The 18,123-nt window shown below is 39.1% G+C and overlaps 3 long non-coding RNA genes across 5 annotated transcripts in view; 2 read left to right on the top strand and 1 right to left on the bottom strand.

The window, feature by feature from the left end:
* Positions 1–18,123, bottom strand: part of LOC140620203 (uncharacterized) — a 34,247-nt gene that overhangs the window by 6,538 nt on the left and 9,586 nt on the right. For all 3 annotated transcript variants that reach the window (XR_012019965.1, XR_012019966.1, XR_012019964.1), the window contains 3 exons: positions 13,061–13,441; positions 8,397–8,552; positions 5,313–5,403 (listed from right to left, as the gene is read on the bottom strand). This is a non-coding gene — a long non-coding RNA (uncharacterized lncRNA). The remainder of the gene's footprint in view (positions 1–5,312; positions 5,404–8,396; positions 8,553–13,060; positions 13,442–18,123) is intronic.
* The window catches only part of LOC140620204 (uncharacterized), a 29,744-nt gene that overhangs the window by 8,606 nt on the left and 3,015 nt on the right, over positions 1–18,123 (top strand). The window lies entirely within an intron of this gene.
* Positions 12,868–18,080, top strand: LOC140620205 (uncharacterized). Its single transcript, XR_012019968.1, has 2 exons — positions 12,868–13,348; positions 16,346–18,080. It is a non-coding gene; the product is annotated as an uncharacterized lncRNA (long non-coding RNA).

The raw sequence follows: 18,123 nt of genomic DNA, 5'->3' as shown, positions 1-18,123 counted from the left end.
TCAGATATAACAAGGGACAGAGTGGTTTGGAGTTCTGACTTGGCTAGAACTCCAAGGAAATGAGCCTCAGTAGATGAGCAGAGGGTGGTGGGGCAGGTCTATCTGAAAAAAAATTTGGAAAATAGGGACCCAGACAAAAGTTTTTCAGTGAAGAGGCAAGTCAAAAGAAATCACAGTTTTTTGGGTGGAGAAGTCAATGGACTTTAAGAGCAAAGGCAAACTTCTAAGAGACCAAGAGTGACAAGGATCCCACCTGGTTTAAGAATTCCTCAGCATCTTAAAAGCCCTGTATGAAAAGTCCACAGACAATATCATTCTCAATGGAGAAAAACTGAGAGCCTTTCCCCTAAGATCAGAAACAAGACAGGGATGTCCACTCTCAGCACTGCTATTCAACATAGTACTGGAAGTCCTAGCCTCAGCAATCAGACAACAAAAAGACATTAAAGGCATTCAAATTGGCAAAGAAGTCAAACTCTCCCTCTTCGTGGATGACATGATACCGTACATAGAAAACCCAAAAGACTCCAACCCAAGATTGCTAGAACTCATACAGCAATTCGGCAGTATGGCAGGATACAAAATCAATGCCCAGAAATCAGTGGCATTTCTATACACTAACAATGAGACTGAAGAAAGAGAAATTAAGGAGTCAATCCCAGTTGCAATTGCACCCAAAAGCATAAGATACCTAGGAATAAACCTAACCAAAGAGGTAAAGGATCTATACCCTAAAACCTATGGAACAATTCTGAAAGAAATTAAGGAAGACACAAAGAGATGGAAAAATATTCCATGCTCATGGATTGGCAGAATTAATATTGTGAAAATGTCTATGCTACCCAGGGCAATGTACACGTTCGATGCAGTCCCTATCAAAATACCATGGACTTTCTTCAGAGAGTTGGAATAAATAAGATTTGTGTGGAATCAGAAAAGACCCCGAATAGCCAGGGGAATATTGAAAAAGAAAGCCGGAGTCGGGGCATCACAAAGCCAGATTTCAAGTTGTACTCCGAAGATGTAATCATCAAGACAGTGTGGTACTGGCACAAAAACAGACACATAGATCAATGGAATGGAATAGAGAACCCAGAAATGGACCCTCAACTCTATGGTCAACTAATATTTGACAAAGCAGGAAAGACTATCCACTGGAAAAAGGACAGTCTCTTCAATAAATGGTGCTGAAAAATTGGACAGCCACGTGCAGAAGAATGAAACTAGATCATTCTCTTACACCAGACACAAAGATAAACTCAAAGCGGATGAAAGATCTAAATGTGAGACAAGAATCCATCAAAATCCTAGAGGAGAACACAGGCAACACCCTTTTTGAACTTGGCCACAGCAAACTTTTGCAAGATACATCTATGAAGGCAAGGGAAACAAAAGCAAAAATGAAAAATTATTATTGGGACTTAATCAAGATAAAAAGCTTCTGCGGGATCCCTGGGTGGCGCAGTGTTTTAGCGCCTGCCTTTGGCCCAGGGCGCGATCCTGGAGACCCGGGATCGAATCCCACGTCGGGCTCCCGGTGCATGGAGCCTGCTTCTCCCTCTGCCTGTGTCTCTGCCTCTCTCTCTCTCTCACTGTGTGCCTATCATAAAAAAAAAAAAAAAAAAAAAAAAAAAAAAAAAGCTTCTGCACAGCAAAAGAAACAGCCAACAAAACTAAAAGACAACCTACAGAATGGGAGAAGATACTTGCAAATGAAGTATCAGATAAAGGGCTAGTATCCAAGATCTATAAAGAACTTATTAAACTCAACACCCAAGAAACAAACAATCCAATCATGAAGTGGGCGAAAGACATGAAGAGAAATCTCACAGAGGAAGACACAGACATGGCCAACATGCACATGAGAAAATGCTCTGCATCACTTGCCATCAGGGAAATACAAATCAAAACCACAATGAGATACCACCTCACCCCAGTGAGAATGGGGAAAATTAACAGGACAGGAAACAACAAATGTTGGAGAGGATGTGGAGAAAGGGGAACCCTCTTGCAGTGTTGGTGGGAATGTGAACTGGTGCAGCCACTCTGGAAAACTGTGTGGAGGTTCCTCAAAGAGGTAAAAATAGACCTGCCCTACGACCCAGCAGTTGCACTGCTGGGGATTTACCCCAATGATACAGATGCAGTGAAACTCCGGGACACCTGCACCCCAATGTTTATAGCAGCAATGTCCACAATAGCCAAACTGTGGAAGGAGCCTCGGTGTCCATCAAAAGATGAATGGATAAAGAAGATGTGGTCTATGTATACAATGGAATATTACTCAGCCATTAGAAATGACAAATACCCACCATTTGCTTCGATGTGGGTGGAACTGGAGGGTATTATGCTGAATGAAGTAAGTCAATCGGAGAAGGACAAACATTATATGGTTTCACTCATATGGGGAATATAAAAAATGGTGAAAGAGATTAAAAGGGAAAGGAGAGAAAATGAGTGGGAAAGATCAGAGAGGGAGACAGAACATGAGAGACTCCTAACTCTGAGAAATGAACAAGGAGTAGTGCAAGGGGAGGTGGGCGGGGGGTTGGGATGACTGGGTGACAGGCACTGAAGGGGGCACTTGACGGGATGAGTACTGGGTGATAGGCTATATGTTGGCAAATCAAACTCCAATAATATATATATATATATATATATATATATATATATATATATATATATATAAGAATGGACTGAAATTATATATTTATATATATATAAATATATATATTAAAAATATATATATTTAAAAAAAGAATGGACTGGAATTAAAATTGGTCTAATAGGGCAGATAAATTTGGACTTCAAATGCAAAATAATAGTAACAACAAAAACAGCAATACCTACTGAGCTTTCTTTTTTACTACAGTATGCATTGTCATGAATCATTCTGCATTATCTCACTAGTCTTTCCTACCTCATGACATAACAACTAAGTTTATTCTTATGTTAAAGCCGAGGAAATAAAGATTCAGGACATCTAAGGTGCTAAAATGATGAAGCCAGGACCGGAGCTTTGCCTGCCTGACTCCAACACTCATGATCTATAATAGTTCTCAAACACAATATGGTTTGGGGTGTATACTCGATTTGAAATATAGAGAAGTATATACAAAGAAGTTAAAATTCACAGTACTTTTACTATGTAAAAACAATGTAATGTAATTCTTCAGATAATCACGATTCCCAAAAATAAGTACTGTTAACACTTTAGTTTATATGGTTCCTATATATATGCAGATGTTTGTGTAGCGTATATATTTCTTCTCTTAATATAGATCAGCTTAAAAACAACGCTCCGCAACTTTTTATGTTAAAAATGAATATAGCAATCCTTTAAGAAAGTGATAACCTCCCATATTTGTGCATCTTTTTTCCCTTGAGGAAAATAGCACTACAAAATATGTAGTATTCATGTGTTCACGTATGTATATATGTGTATACATATGATGTATGTGTATATGTATACCACAGTGTACACATAATATTTCCCCATTGATACTGCCAATAGACAGTGGTACCAATTTATATTTTTACCAGTGTATGATATAAGACCTCCCCTCTTCTCACATCTTTGTGAAAACTAGTTGTTACTAATTTAAAAAAATTATTTTTTAATTTTTAAAAATTTTATGATTCTAATGGTGGAGAAATATCTCATGTCTGCTTTTTAAAGTTTTTATTGAAGATGAACATTTTCACATATTTAATTATCTTAACATAAATGTTTCTTTTAAATATGTTAATGTAGATATATTTTTTTCTCTTAGTGACTTAACCGTTTTCTGTGTATCTTTAGTTTTACACGTGAGCATAATACGTAATCTAGGAAGTAGGGTTGGGTAGTACCAGGAAAGAATGAATTTCGGGGTTGGGACAGTGGTAAGAGGACATTGAGACAGTACTTGACTATTTTATATAGCTATCCTAAAAATATTTGATGGAAAGTAATAAAAGAATGTTTCAAAGCACTGTTTCTAATCTTTGATCATTTAACTCTCTTACTATGTTGGTTTTTTCCACTCTGAGATCTAATTTCTAATTTGTAAAATGGGGATAAAATTTATTTTCCTTTTTAAAAAAATATTTTGAACATTGGAAAAGAAGACATGAAAACAGTTTGAAATCGGTACTCCATAGCATGATAATTATGTTTATTTTCTTCTGTTTTATCAATGACATCCTCTCAGGTCTGATCAACCCATTTCAAACCCACCCACACACTGTTTTTTTTATCCCTCTTATAAAAACACTTGCTTTTAAAATAGTGAAAGTAACACATCTTTGCCATTTCCTTGGATTTCCATTCAATTGTCTTTCAGGCTTAAAGAAGGATGTCTCATTCTAAAGTCGAAATTGAGTTATCTGAGTTGTCCTTTAGTTAAAGATGAAAGTAGGAGAGTTTTACAAAGAAATGTAAGGCTCTGGAATTTTGTTTCTTTTGATTTAGAAAAATCTAAACCTCTTTCCTTTGGGGCATTACACAAAGCACATCTGTTAAACCAGGATTTTCCTGATAAAAACAGACATGGGCTCTCTTGACAATTTGACCTATTTGTATTCTGTTGGGCTGTTATACATATGTCTGGAGGGTCCACCACATAGTGGGCATTATAAATCGAAATAAAGAAGTCCACTTGGCTATATCAGAACCATTATCCATTAGATATGATCCCCCAAATCTTCATCTAATCAAATGCAGTTTTATTAGCAGCTATACATTTTTAATAGCCAGCTCACTCTATTCATTGTAATTCAAGGTTGTGTCTCTGCTGCCGTCGTAAATCACTTGTTATGCTCTCCTGCTTTATAATACCAGTGTAACCTTTTGCTCTATCTTGCTGTCAAAACATTCCAATCTGATTTGATGCAATTTTATTCCACATGCACCCTTTTTTTTAACCTACAGAATAGCAGAAATAATTGAGCACATTTGAGAAATTTTTTTCGCCAAATATCTACAATAATTAAAACTCTAAATGGAAAATTCTTGACAGTAGTGTTTATCATTAAGAACTTCTTTTCATAGGCATAGCAAACAAGATGTGGACTGTGTACAATAGCTAGTCAAAGATGGATGAATAATAGAAGCTTTATTTGCTGAGCATTCCAAAGGATCCCATTTATGAGACAGCTAAAACATGATTCATTGGATCCATTAGTGGTTCCCACAACCGTGGCAGACTGACAAGAAAGACCCACATTTCCAGGCTTTATGATATGGTAGTTCTTATATTGCCTAAAACAAAAATGGTTTCATACTACTTTCCATATAGATTGCAGACTTGCATTGATTTTTCTCTACTTACTTTGCAAAACATAGATCTTCTCCAGATGCTTGGATCACACATGCCAAATAGGTGCTCAATCCAATGGGTCTCTGGCATTCCGCATCAGTAGCTGTTAGGGAGATACACTGATGGGCATAAAAACTGAACGTGTAATAGAGATTTAGCTAATGGTATTGTCTTTTTTTCTCCTACCTCACACTTGAAACACAATATGATATATTTTTGGCTGAGACGTGTTTTCTTCTTGTTTTCTATTTTTATACACATACTATCAGAGAGGGACACAGGAAATCTATGACAGCCCAACCCAAACTGTTCTGAGATGAGACTAGAAATTAAGTTTCTAGCAGGAAACCACATATATTTTGAAATCCGGTATAATATGCAACAAAATCATGTCTTCCTTTGTCTATCCTATAACAGTAGTCATTATATTCTTTTTTTTAAAGATTTTATTTATTTATTTATTTGAGAGAAAGAGTGAGAGAGAGAGAGCACGAACAGGGGGAGGAGGAGAGGTAGGGAGGGGGGAGGAGGAGAAGGAGAAGCAAACCCCCTTGCTGAGCAGGGAGCCAGATGTGGGGCTTGATCCCAGGACCCTGGGATCACAACCTTGACCAAAGGCAGACACTTAACTAGCTGAGCCACCCAGGCACCCCACATTATATTCTTTAACTGGATAAATTTGCCCTTTGTTTCTTTTTTTGTTCATAGGGGTACCCGGGGTATCTTTAGAATGACAAGAACTGCTTGGCTGGTACTAAAGTATGTGCTGTCTTGATGTACTTTCCCACCATTCAAATTCTTTGAGAAAAACTTAATTTTCTTTTTAATATCCCTTCTATTAATACAGAGTCAGATTTCATTATTTTCCTTATCTACAGTTTCCTTAACCATATCAAAGATGCTACCCAGGAACCAATTCTTTACAAATAAAGAAGGGCTTAAAGCCTTTTATCGCTTCTCATATTGGAAAAAAAACAAAACAAAACAAAACACTAAGGGCACTGAAAAAGAAAGATGCTTTAGCTTTTGCTTATCTAGGAAAGCAGGGTAAGGTCGTTGAAGAGAAGGACCTCAAATGCATCACAGTATTTCTTTTTTTTTTTTTTTTTTTGCATCACAGTATTTCTGCAGGAAAATTGGACTTATCCCTGATGTGTGGCTGGGTGCCAAGGACACAGATTAGAAATACAAAATACATGATTTCTGGATCCATCAGACAGAGTGAAGAGAAATGTTGCTTACTAGGGAGGCCAGAGAAGGCCTCTTGGAGGTGATATTTGAAGTGATCACGAGATCCTGAGAAGCAAGAAACTGTGTGGAGACAATGCAGGGAAAGAGGACTGCAAGGGCAGGGAAGAGCAGGTCCCAGGCCCTGAGAGCCAGACAGGCCAGTGTGTCCGGAATGAATTGAGAGAGCAAGAGATGAAGAGGGGGGAAGATATCAGCTCACACAGCACCTTGCAGGCCAAGACATGCAAATGTCTGCATTTGATTTCAAACTTGGTTGTAAATTAGTGGGAACACAGATACAGTGCTGCTTTCTATGACCATGAAAAATCTGGGGGAGCCAAGGGAGGAAATATGGATTTCGTCATGGTCTCAAATGGAAGGTACCCGAACATTTTAAGCAGGGAAGTGACATGATCTGACTCAGGTTTTAGAAAGTACATCTGCAGAGTTGTTTGTAGTCACCATGCAGGAGGTGTCCTGGCAGGAAGCTCAGGGAGGCCTGGCCCAGGAGTCTGTTACACAAGATGTGATTGCCCCGTGGGCTAAATTGTAGCAGTGATGTTGGCAAGAAGTGCTTGAAGCTGGGGTATGGCCTGCAGGTAGAATGGGCAGGACTGGCTGAAGGATTTTAGGAGGACATTGAACCACTGAGTTAGTGAGTGGACGCAGAGGGTGACTAACAGGTTGGTTTCCATTAAGCGGAAAACAGAACCAGAGCCTTATAGGAGATGAAGACAGATGCTGAGCTTCCCAATGTCTGTTGGTTGGAAGTTCGAGCCAATGAGCTGGTGAAGAGGACTGATCTGGAGGTCACACACCTACAGGAGACTGGAATTTGATCGTGTGGCTGGGATGGGCAGAGCAGAAGGAGGAGGCGAAACTAGAATGAGAAAGTAGTAGCCTGCCCTGGGGGGTGATAGAAAGTAGCACTGCAAAGAGTGATGGTGAGAAATGTTACAGGAGATTGGTGGCCCAGCAATCATGCCAGCACACATCCAAGACAGCTGCTCCATTTATCAATGCAGAGAAAAATCTTTTAAACCTATTGGAGCATCATATAGACAGCCGGCCAACAGATTACATTTCCCACATATTAGCTACTTTTTTAAAAAAGATTTTATTTATTTATTCATGAGAGACACACACACAGAGAGAGGCAGAGACACAGGCAGAGGAAGAAGCAGGTTCCCTGCAGGAAGCCCGATGCGGGACTCGATCCCCAGACCCCAGGATCACGCCCTGAGCCAAAGGCTCAAATGCTGAGCCACCCAGGTGCCTCTAGCTACTTGTTTTTATACTACAGATACAAAACTTTTTTTAAAGGCTTGGATGAAATAGATGAAGCAAGGGAAAAAAATGTCTGCATTTGATTTCAAACTTGGTTGTAAATTAGTGGGAACACAGATACAGTGCTGCCTTCTATGACCACGAAAAATCTGGGGGGGAGCAAACGGAAAGTGAGAGGATGTTATTGCATCTAACAGCTAATGAAAAACCTTTACCTTTGGCTTAGGAAAGACAAGAGGGTGTGGTTTTCTGGAAGTTCATTTAAATATAATAAATAAGTGGAGTGCAAACCAGACCCAGGAGATGCTGGGAAGCTACTTCTTTTCTCAGCATTAGTTCTTCCCTGGGAATAGATCGCTCTCTCAGTTCTTCTGGAAAGATGATCTTTCATAAGCCTTCCCAGGAAGATTATGGGAAGAAGTTATGTGTTGTGTTTAATATCATGAAAAATGAGTTGAGAGGTCATCAAAGCTATAATTAAGCTCATTCATTCATTCATTCATTTGACACATACAAATTACACTCAAATCCAAAAGTATGTGATAAATATTCAAACCTCTTTGAGGTCGGGAATCATACCTGATGTATCTTCATATCTCTTATAGTACCTGGCACCAGTTGGTGAATTAAATGAATTAGATGGCAAAAGGAGAGGTGACTGTGGTTGAAATATTTGGAGAAATCTCACGGTCAAAACAGAATTTTAACTTGGCCTTTAACAGAGGGAGAGTCTATCTAGAAATTAAAAGGAGGTAAGGAGTTATATTAAATAATAAATCTGGAAGGAAGATTTATCTCCTAATCCAAATGTGAGTAACTGACTTAAAACCACTCATTCATTCATTCATTCATTCATTCAACAATTCATTTAGTACCCTCTATGTTTTAGGCATTGTGCTATGTCCTATGCATGCACTATAATATATTCACGGTCTCTGCCTTAATGAAACTTAGAGTCTAGTGGGGGACACAGATGAGAAACAAATTAGTAACCGAATTGAAAAACAAAAATAAACAAACAAGGAAAAGAAACTCAACTTTTTCCTTGCGATGAAGACTTTTAAGATCTACTCTCCTTGCAACTTTCAAGTATGTATTGCAGTTGTAATAACTGTAGTCACCATATACATTACATCACTAGGACTGTTTACTTTCATAACTGGAAATTTGTACCTTTTGTTTAAAAAAATTTGTAACTATATGGGGTGACGAATGTTAACTAGACATTTTGTGGTTAGCGTTTCACAATGTATACAAATATTGAATCATTACACTGGACTCCTGAAGTTAACATGTTATGTGAAAAAAGAGAAGAAAATCTATATTTTTCTGATAGAAAATAATGAGGGATTGTTTGATTGGGGTGATCATCGATGTCCTTTCTGAGGAATGACATTGCCTTTGGGTGAGAAGCAGCCAGCCTTCCTAATGGCAAAGAATTTGGTGGGAGAAGGAGGGAGTTAACTGGTTGATGTTTTAGGCAGAGGGAACAATATGAAAAAGCTGGGAGATAGGAAATATCTTGGCTTCTTTAGAAACTGAAAGGAGGATTTTTAGCTCAATTTTTGAGCTTGGTTTTGAATAAAAATGGGATTTTGAAGTAGAGACCTCCCAGAACAAGAAGGAAATTAACAGCCTAAGAGGGGATGAAAGGTCACTGGTAATAGTCACTCATTTCATAAACATACATTGAGTCAATCTGGGCATTGAGGAGCTAGCAGTAAGAAGCTTTTAGTCTAGAAGGGGTTGGCGAATCAGAAAACAAGCAACTCAAGAAGCAATTTAATTTCAGATCATGATAAGGTGTCAGGAAGATGACACAATGTCATGGGAATGATAACGACTGCTTTAAATAGAGAAGCCAGAGAGGCTTTGGAGGGAAAGACACCAGCTGCCTCGCCTGGAGTGACAGCCTTTCAACAACAGCATGTGAGGAGGTCCTGAGATGTGTAGTTCTGCAAAGCTTTTCCCAGTGTCACGAAGGCCAGGAATATTCTCACAGCTTGCAGGTGCACCTCACTCCGTTGTGCTCAGAGGCGGCCTACCGCCCCAGGGGAGTGGAGGCTGTCCCGGCCTGCTGCACCTCCTGTCTCTCCTTGACCTTTGTTTCTCTTTCTGTCACCCTGTGCAACTTATGTTTCCCCTCCAGCCCCACTGGCAGCAAGCACCTTCTCCTTCTTGAAGCAGGTGCAGTGGAGTGCTGTGGGCTGCGAGCTGGGAGGAGCCCCATGCGGCCCAGAGCAAGAACCCTGCGTGACCGTGACCGCAGAGCCTGGATCAGGAAACAAGCATGTGTGAATGTAATCGTGGGCATCGCTCTCTGACAAACCCAAGATTCCGCTCGACAACGTGTCACTGAGTTCCTGCTGTGGGGGCTTGTGCTTTTATCTCCCTGACATATGTACGCACGTCTGGCTGAGAATGTGAGGTCTAAATGCGGAAGCAAATGCTTGGGTATCTATGCACAGGATAAGAGTGAGATAGAAAATTATGTTCTTAGAGACACACTGAGACTCCGTTAAGTTGAAGTCATAGATGAACTGATATGTTATCAAGATGCTATTTCATGAGAAGCTATAGAAAATAGACAAATCTATTTTCATTTTTTAAATTTATTTACTTGACAGAGAGAGAGAGAGAGAGAGAGAGAGGTTGAGCACAAGCAGAGGGAGAAGCAGACTCCTATAGCGAGCAAGGAGCCTCACCGGGGCTCGATCCCAGGTCCCTGGGATCATGACCAGAGCTGAAGGCAGACGCCCACCAACTGAGCCAGGTGCCTCTGACAAATCTATTTTCTTGATAGAATTAAGTCACACAAGAGACAGACTCAACACACATGAATTGAGCACCTATTATATACCAAGTACTCTGCTTAGAAAATGGGTTTAATTCTGTTCTTTGCTGTAAGTCTAATTTCCCCATCTTACCAGCCAGGGATGAGGGAACAGCCTGACATACTGGTCATGTACTAAAAAGAGGCAGGACACCTTGTGAGCACAGGTCTCTCGATGCCAGAGCCGGGGGTCATCTTATGAGGTACCAGCTGCCTGCTTGGCATCTTGACAGCAGGTTAGGAGGGAGCCTGGGGAGTATTCGAGAGCAATGATGGGTGTGCCTGAATCAGAACATGAGTCAGAGTCTATGTTCCTTCTTTCTAGCCATGTTAAGACTGGGCCAGTGACTTCACCGTCCTAAGCCTCAATCTCCTTAACCCCAAAAAGGGAATAATGATAAAACCTATCCTGCAGGGTTGTTTTAGGATTAAATGAGCTTCTTATATCAAGTATCCAGCATCATGCCTGGTGCATTTGGCACACAATAAATGACAGCTACCTATCATATGAGAGAGAATTTAGCCCTCAAGGTGTTCTTTTTTTTTCTTTTTAGGTTTTATTTATTTATTCATGAAAGATACACACACACACACAGAGAGAGAGAGAGAGAGAGAGGCAGAGACACAGGTAGAGGGAGAAGCAGGCTCCATGCAGGGAGCCCGATATGGGACTCAATCCCAGGACTCGGATCACGCCCTGAGCCAAAGGCAGGTGCTCAACCACTGAGCCACTCAGGCGTCCCACCTCAAGGTGTTCTTTTTAAACTCAATGCCATCCACTAGCTCAGTGTGTCCTCCCAGATTGGAGATGGTGGCTCAAATGGAGCCAGCTGATGGAGGGAGGGGACTCTAAATAACACTGTCCCCAGGACAGGTGCTCTTTGCTCTCCAGCCTTCTTCATGAAGGGTGAGCATCACAGTTGTCCTCTTTAAGGAAAGCATTCACTTCCCACCAGCCAGCCTCGGGGCATATCTACAATCTGAAGTGTCTCCTCCGAGAACACTTGAGGTTTCCAACAACTCCAAGGCCTCATGTTTGAATCCAAGTGCCGCCTTTCTCACATAATCTCTGCTCCCCTGTACCTTCTAGATGTCTGAGTAGGATGATTTACATAAATATCCTGTATACCGTGTCAGAACATTTGAATGTGAGTTTTGAACCAGGCTCTTATTAAGAAGAAATTCATTGCTGATTTAATTTAATTTAATTTTTGCATGTTAACCCTATCAAATAGCCTGCCTAGTAAATTAGATAATAAAAAAGTTAAAAATAAGTGAGTCATGTGACATTTGCAGTTAGAAAATAAATCAGAGGAGAAAAAAAGGAAGTGAATTGTTCTAAGTATACCAGAAAGGCCTCGTGCATTCATAAACTCATTTACTTTTCTCCAAATCAATATGCAGTGCTCAGCACAGAGACTATCAGAGAACTACTGAATATAAAGCACACAAGATAACAGCAGTGATTACAACATGCAATTGTGCAGCTGTGATACTAGCCCCTCCCCCTCAGCGCATCCCCTCCATCAGATTGGTTGCTATGTTAATATTTTAGGCTTAAAGGACCAGAATTAATGCATTCAGTTTTATCTCTGATGTGTTGGTTTTCTGTCAAAAACTCCTGACAGCATTAACAGCCAATGAATCGGGATAATTAGATGGAGCGATGTACCCCATCGTGTAGTCCTTGGAATCAATGGGCGCACCATCATCCCCTGCCTGGTCACAGAGCCTTGGCACAAGATGATATCCCCTCCCCATTTTTCTACAGGGCAACAATTTTCAGCTATAAATAGGCTACCATTTTTTTTTCTCCAAATAATGAATATGGAGGATGATCTTTCTCTGTTTTGATGAACAACAGCAACCACAAAATCAGATGAAATCTGGGGAGGAAACTGGAAGAGGTGTTACAAAGTCCCTAACACTGACTTTAAGAAGAGTCTATATAGTCTGATCTTGTTACCGCCATTTTTTTTTAATGATGATGAAGTAGTTGTCTGTTAAGAGAGAGATCCTGTGTAATAGGCAAAGATCCTCCTGAGAATGTTCCAGCTCATTCAGCCTGACAGTAAAAATAGAGAAGTTTTAGAGGAAGACAACAGAAACACAGGAAGCTGACAGGGGAAGACATTGTGAAACTCTAGCATTTTCACCCCTGAAGACTGGCCTCCACCCCTCCCTACTCGGTCTCCTCCTTTCCTCCCATGCCTTTGCTCTAGAACAGCACTGTGGAAGAAGAAAGGGAAAGGATTATATACGTATCTGGTGGCCAATAAAACAAACGCCTCCTTTAGCGTCAGAAATGATTAATCTTTATGACTTTTCTTTTCACCATTTACTCAAGAATGGTTGAGAATTCAGAATTCTGCTGCTATCAACAGCTCCAATCTTCCTCATCCAGACCTACTTTCAGTTTCTAATCTCCAGTTGGTTGCTCCAGTCTAGATTTCTTTCCTTGTCTCTGTGAAATTTCCTTTCAGAGGGAGAAAGTGCTACCACGGATCATTCTGTGTCTGAACTTATGACCCCTGTGCAGAGGAAGGTGTTTTGGAAGCTCCCGCAAGGGAAGGTCCAATCCTAGGTCGCCTCTGACAAGCACCTCCAAGTGCATGAGGCTTTGCCAGGGACAGTTTGCTGAGGCCGGCTGTGGAAGTCAGCAGTGAGGTGTCAGCAGCAAGCTGGCTTCGAAAAGGAGGTGAGCTGAGGGGAGCAAGAGGTGTGGAGCTTCTGAAACTGAAGAATAGAGAGGTCTCTCTTGATTGTTTCTTCTTAGCTTGGAAGAGATGGGCTAGTAACAAGGGAGGGACATAGTATGTTTGAAACAAAGTTGGCATAATACATTCTAAAAATTAAAAAAAATAATAAAAATTTAAAAAAAACTGGCCATAGCAAAAGTCTAATGAAATATACCATCCACCCTTAAAAAGATGGTTTCCCTTTGCCCTGGGATGTTGCTTATGATAAGAGGTTGGGTAATACCCATGGTTTAAAGTGACCCATCATTACGGATTTCTAAATGCCAAGTCACTGTCACAAAGCACCAGGCCCTATCTAGTCTGATTTATAGCTCTAGGAGGAGCGACGGACTTGAATAATTAAATAATCAAGTATCCACATAAATCCTTTCTCCAATCCCTCCTCTAAAATTTTTACTTTCCTAAAGAGTAGAGATTAATTTTTAATGTTATTAAATTAGAATAAAACCTAAGAATAGACACATTTGAACATTTGATAGAATGTACTTTCTTCCTCTTATTAGGAGAGTAGCATCTAAGGCCCCATCCTCGTTCAGCTTCTGCAAAAACTTGAAAGGGAAAATAATCCATTAAATGAAAAAGGCTAAGCACTGGAGAGTATTACTCGAATTATCCTTTAATACGACTACATAATGTTAATCAGAAATATGGTCAAAAATAGAATACGCCTCCAACTTGTGTTATCCACAAAAAGCAAAGCAAAGCTGATATGTGAATCCCACTGTAATGACTACCTGATTCTAAAAGTTTTCATTTGGTTTTTAAATATATTTATATAAATTTTCATTGCAGGAATAGAAAGTATGTTGTTGCATCATGTTTGGGGTAAATCATACGTGACCTGGAAGATCTCATGTCAATCTTTCATATTTCCCAAGATTACTTTCAATTGTAGGACCACAAGACTCTTAGGCTCTGGAAAAAAATCATGGGTGGAGTGTGTGTGTGTATGTGTGTGTATGAGATCACTCAGAATCACTTTTTAAAAATATATTTATTTGTTCATGAGAGACACACAGAGAGAGGCAGAGACACAAGCAGAGGGAGAAGCAGGCTCCATGCAGGGAGCCCGATGTGGGACTCGATCCCAGGACCCCAGGATCATGCCCTGGGCTGAAGACAGATGCTCAACCACCGAGCCACCCAGGCGTCCCAGAATTATTCTGAAATATAATTTTCCCCATACCATTTCCTATGGTCAAAACAATATAACATCTATGTATTTAAATATTTTTGAGTGAATTTATTTTATTAAATATGGTTTAAAGTATTTTAAATGACAACAATAATAAAAAGGTAATAGGTTTCCAATTCTGGTCATTCTTAATCCCCATCTTAAAGAGTATTTTGGGAACTGTAGCACCACTATCAATACACTAGTGAGTCCTTTGATTTTCTTTTTGTTTGTTTGTTTGTTTATTTAAAAAATGTAAAAGAAAGTAAAACTGGTGAGAATTAAAACAGATATTTTCAAGTATACCTTACTAAAGCAATATTGTGACCCAAATTTCTGAATAAAGAAATTTAAGTGTTTAAAAATAGATCTCTCATTTTATAAAATACTTAATTCTACAAAGTTTTGTCAGGAGAATTTGATTAACCCACTAAATTTCATTCAAATTGAATTTTACTAGATCCTACTCAGAAAAACTGATCTCTACTGAGACAAAATTGCTGCAAACTGCATCATAATGTGTTCAAAGTATAGAATCTCCCAGATGGGACTCAGAGTAGCAACATAGGCATCTAAAAGCAATTTATGAAGTGATGAAAGCCCAAGGACACAGTGAAAACAACAATAACAAATAATGAAGCAATGGCTGAGTAGGATGTGTTATTCTTAAGTCCATCAAAGGTAATTATAAAAAGCATCTTTGATTTGGAGTTAATGATCTCTTCTTAAGATCAAATGCTTTAATTAAAACATCTTTAAATTACCTGTTTTTCATAAATGTTTTAATATAGATCAATTGGGATGTGCTCATTTTTTTAACTAATGGGAGACAAAATATGACAAAGTCTCCGAAGGAATTTAATATTAAAATTATTTAATCTGATAAGACATCTAAAAGCACACCTTTTCTTTTCAGAGCACCAAACTCTGAAAGGAAAAAAAAAAAAAAACCAACAATTCTTAAATAACGAATAAGAATGTTAAAGCGAAAAATATCATTGACAATTTGGTTTATAATGTCATTCACTACAGTCTTATGACTCCTGGAGACTATTTTAAAAATGCATGAATGTTTATGTATTTTATTTTTTTAAATTTATATCAGTTTTACATATCATTTTTAAACTATTAGGGCTGGGGAAAAAGGATTAAGTCTACCAGGAAAAAAATTATTTTGCAGGTCATTTAGCTTAATACAATAAAATCATTTTATTTTATATCCCGAGTCTGACTCAAAGGAAGTCTGTGCATTCTTTTCAAGGTCCAAGAATAGAATTCCAAGTAATCAAGAGTACCCTAGCTACAGTTTTAACTACCGGTACTCAAAAGTCCACAGTGATCTTGATTTGCTTTCCTTTCATTATTTTTTTTCCTGTTCTATGTTTTCTATGGTAAATTCCCTTACTGCAGGTAGACTAATTCCATCTTCCTTTGACTTAAACAGTTCCAGAGGTGATGCTTCCCAGTAGTCTCTGTGAAATCCAATCCCAGCAGGGAGAGATCTAGTTTCAAGACAGAAATCTAGTCACCGGAAATAGATAAGCTTCCAACAATTTAAAAAGGAAAATCAGGTTAAAAAATTTAATGAGGTTTCATTCTTGAAATTAGTCACGTTCTTTTATTAAAAGAAAAAAAAAAAACTCCAATGAGCCTTCTGTACCATAATAATAACTCAGATTTGCATGGTGTGTTGCAGCTTAACAAAGCTTTTTCACAGATTATTTTATTTAATTTATATGGTGCCTGTTTATTTTTCTATTAGATCTTAGAACTCTGCCATGATCTGTAATAATCTGGAGTTCGTGACTGGCTACAAACATGACGAGGGCAACAGCGGTTGAGTTGTCTTGGATAAAATATAACCCAGACCGATAATGGGAGCCCCGGAAGGCACTCGTCCATATATTGTTCCATCTCTAGCATGATCTCAGAGCCAGGACTTCAGAGATAACATCATCGTGAGACTTTAGTGCACTCAATTTGATTTTTTTATGATTCAAAATCATTTCCTGGGAGACCTTAGTTTTTAAAACCATTTCATCTTCATCACTATTTCTTTTAAGTTTTCCAGATTGAATTCTTACAGGAAAGCCTCTTTGCGATCAACAGTAAGAGAGATACTTTTGACATATTCATACGTGAAGGTAAAACCAAATGCTTCACATTGTGAAAATAGCTAACATTCTCATTTGTAAAATTCAAACAGGCATTTCCTAATCATTTGTGTAGATCCAGTTTCGATTCATAATTTCCAGACTGCCACCTGGATGCATTCAAGCTGCTCTGTGACACACAGTTGAGCTAATTTTGAAGGTTCCTCCTTTGTCTCTGGGCTCCTTCTCTTTTATCCCCCTAGGACTCTCTGCCTCAAGTTATTTTATCTGAAGCTATGTCTGAACATGAATAGACAAATGGAGAAGTGAGGCAATTATACTATTAATTCAAGCAGAAAAAGGAACACACTTTGCCTGAGTTATCTGGAAATTTCTGGCAAGTGTCTTTTTCTGTTTCATTGATCTGGAAGATTGACTACCTTCTTTTTTTGGGGGGGGAGTGTGGATCTGGTCTATGTCACATAGCTTGAGCATTCGGTGTCTACACATGATTGCCTCATTTCCTGCTGCCTTGGACCGCATCTATTCTAGGAAGGCTAAGCCGTAATAGAAAGGTTCAGGGTTCTGAGGTACAGCTCTTGTGAAGATATCCCTGTGAACGCTCAGACTGCTATTTTAAGTTCTTAATTGATCTTAAGGGTCTGTTACACCAGTCATGGTGAACTGGACCAAGCGACATTCGTCTTCAGTCATTCACTCATTCATCATTTATGAGCGCTCTGCACCATGTCCCGAGGATACAAAAATGATGATGTCTTGCCACAAACACGTGAAACTGCCCAAAGACCCATTAAAAAGGAGATATGCTACGATGGAATAGATTTGAACAGTGAGTCTACTGTGGGTGAAAGCACACACCCTCTAAAAGTTTCAAAGAGGCAGAAGCAGAAGCTGCAAAAGCAACTTCCCATGAATATACTTTTCATGCTCATCTTGTTTTATTTTTCTCCTATAAGCCCTTAAGAATGAGATAAATCAGTCTCATTGGAGATTCGTTTGCTGCTTCTCAATACTCAGTCTCTGAGAGTTCTGGGGTAGACATTCTCCACACATGAGGGCTTGGCAGAGGTTTGTCAAGCATCTCTGCCAAGGGCTCTCCCTGGCAGATGGCAACAGCTGTTTGTGATCGAGTCAAAGAACGTACAGGAGGAACTCCTGCAAAATGTCCTTTTTATTACACTAATGACTTTTTCCCTGAGAGCGGCTCTTCATTGTATCAGTGCATAATTGTTTTTGCTAATGCATTTGCTCCGATCACCCAAAAATCTAATAACTCTGTGTAATGAATCATTAACAATTTCCTTAAATTCATTTCAGTGTTTGCATGCTGGTGGTATTCAGTGTATGCTAATAAACCTAAAATATTCATGCCTTTGAGTCTGAGATTGCAGACTTGTGTTAAAAAAATTTGTTTTAGTAAGTGTAC

The sequence above is a fragment of the Canis lupus genome, chromosome 28 (assembly GCF_048164855.1).
Source record: "Canis lupus baileyi chromosome 28, mCanLup2.hap1, whole genome shotgun sequence".
Classification (NCBI taxonomy): domain Eukaryota; kingdom Metazoa; phylum Chordata; class Mammalia; order Carnivora; family Canidae; genus Canis; species Canis lupus.
This window is presented reverse-complemented; position numbering and strand designations above follow the sequence as displayed.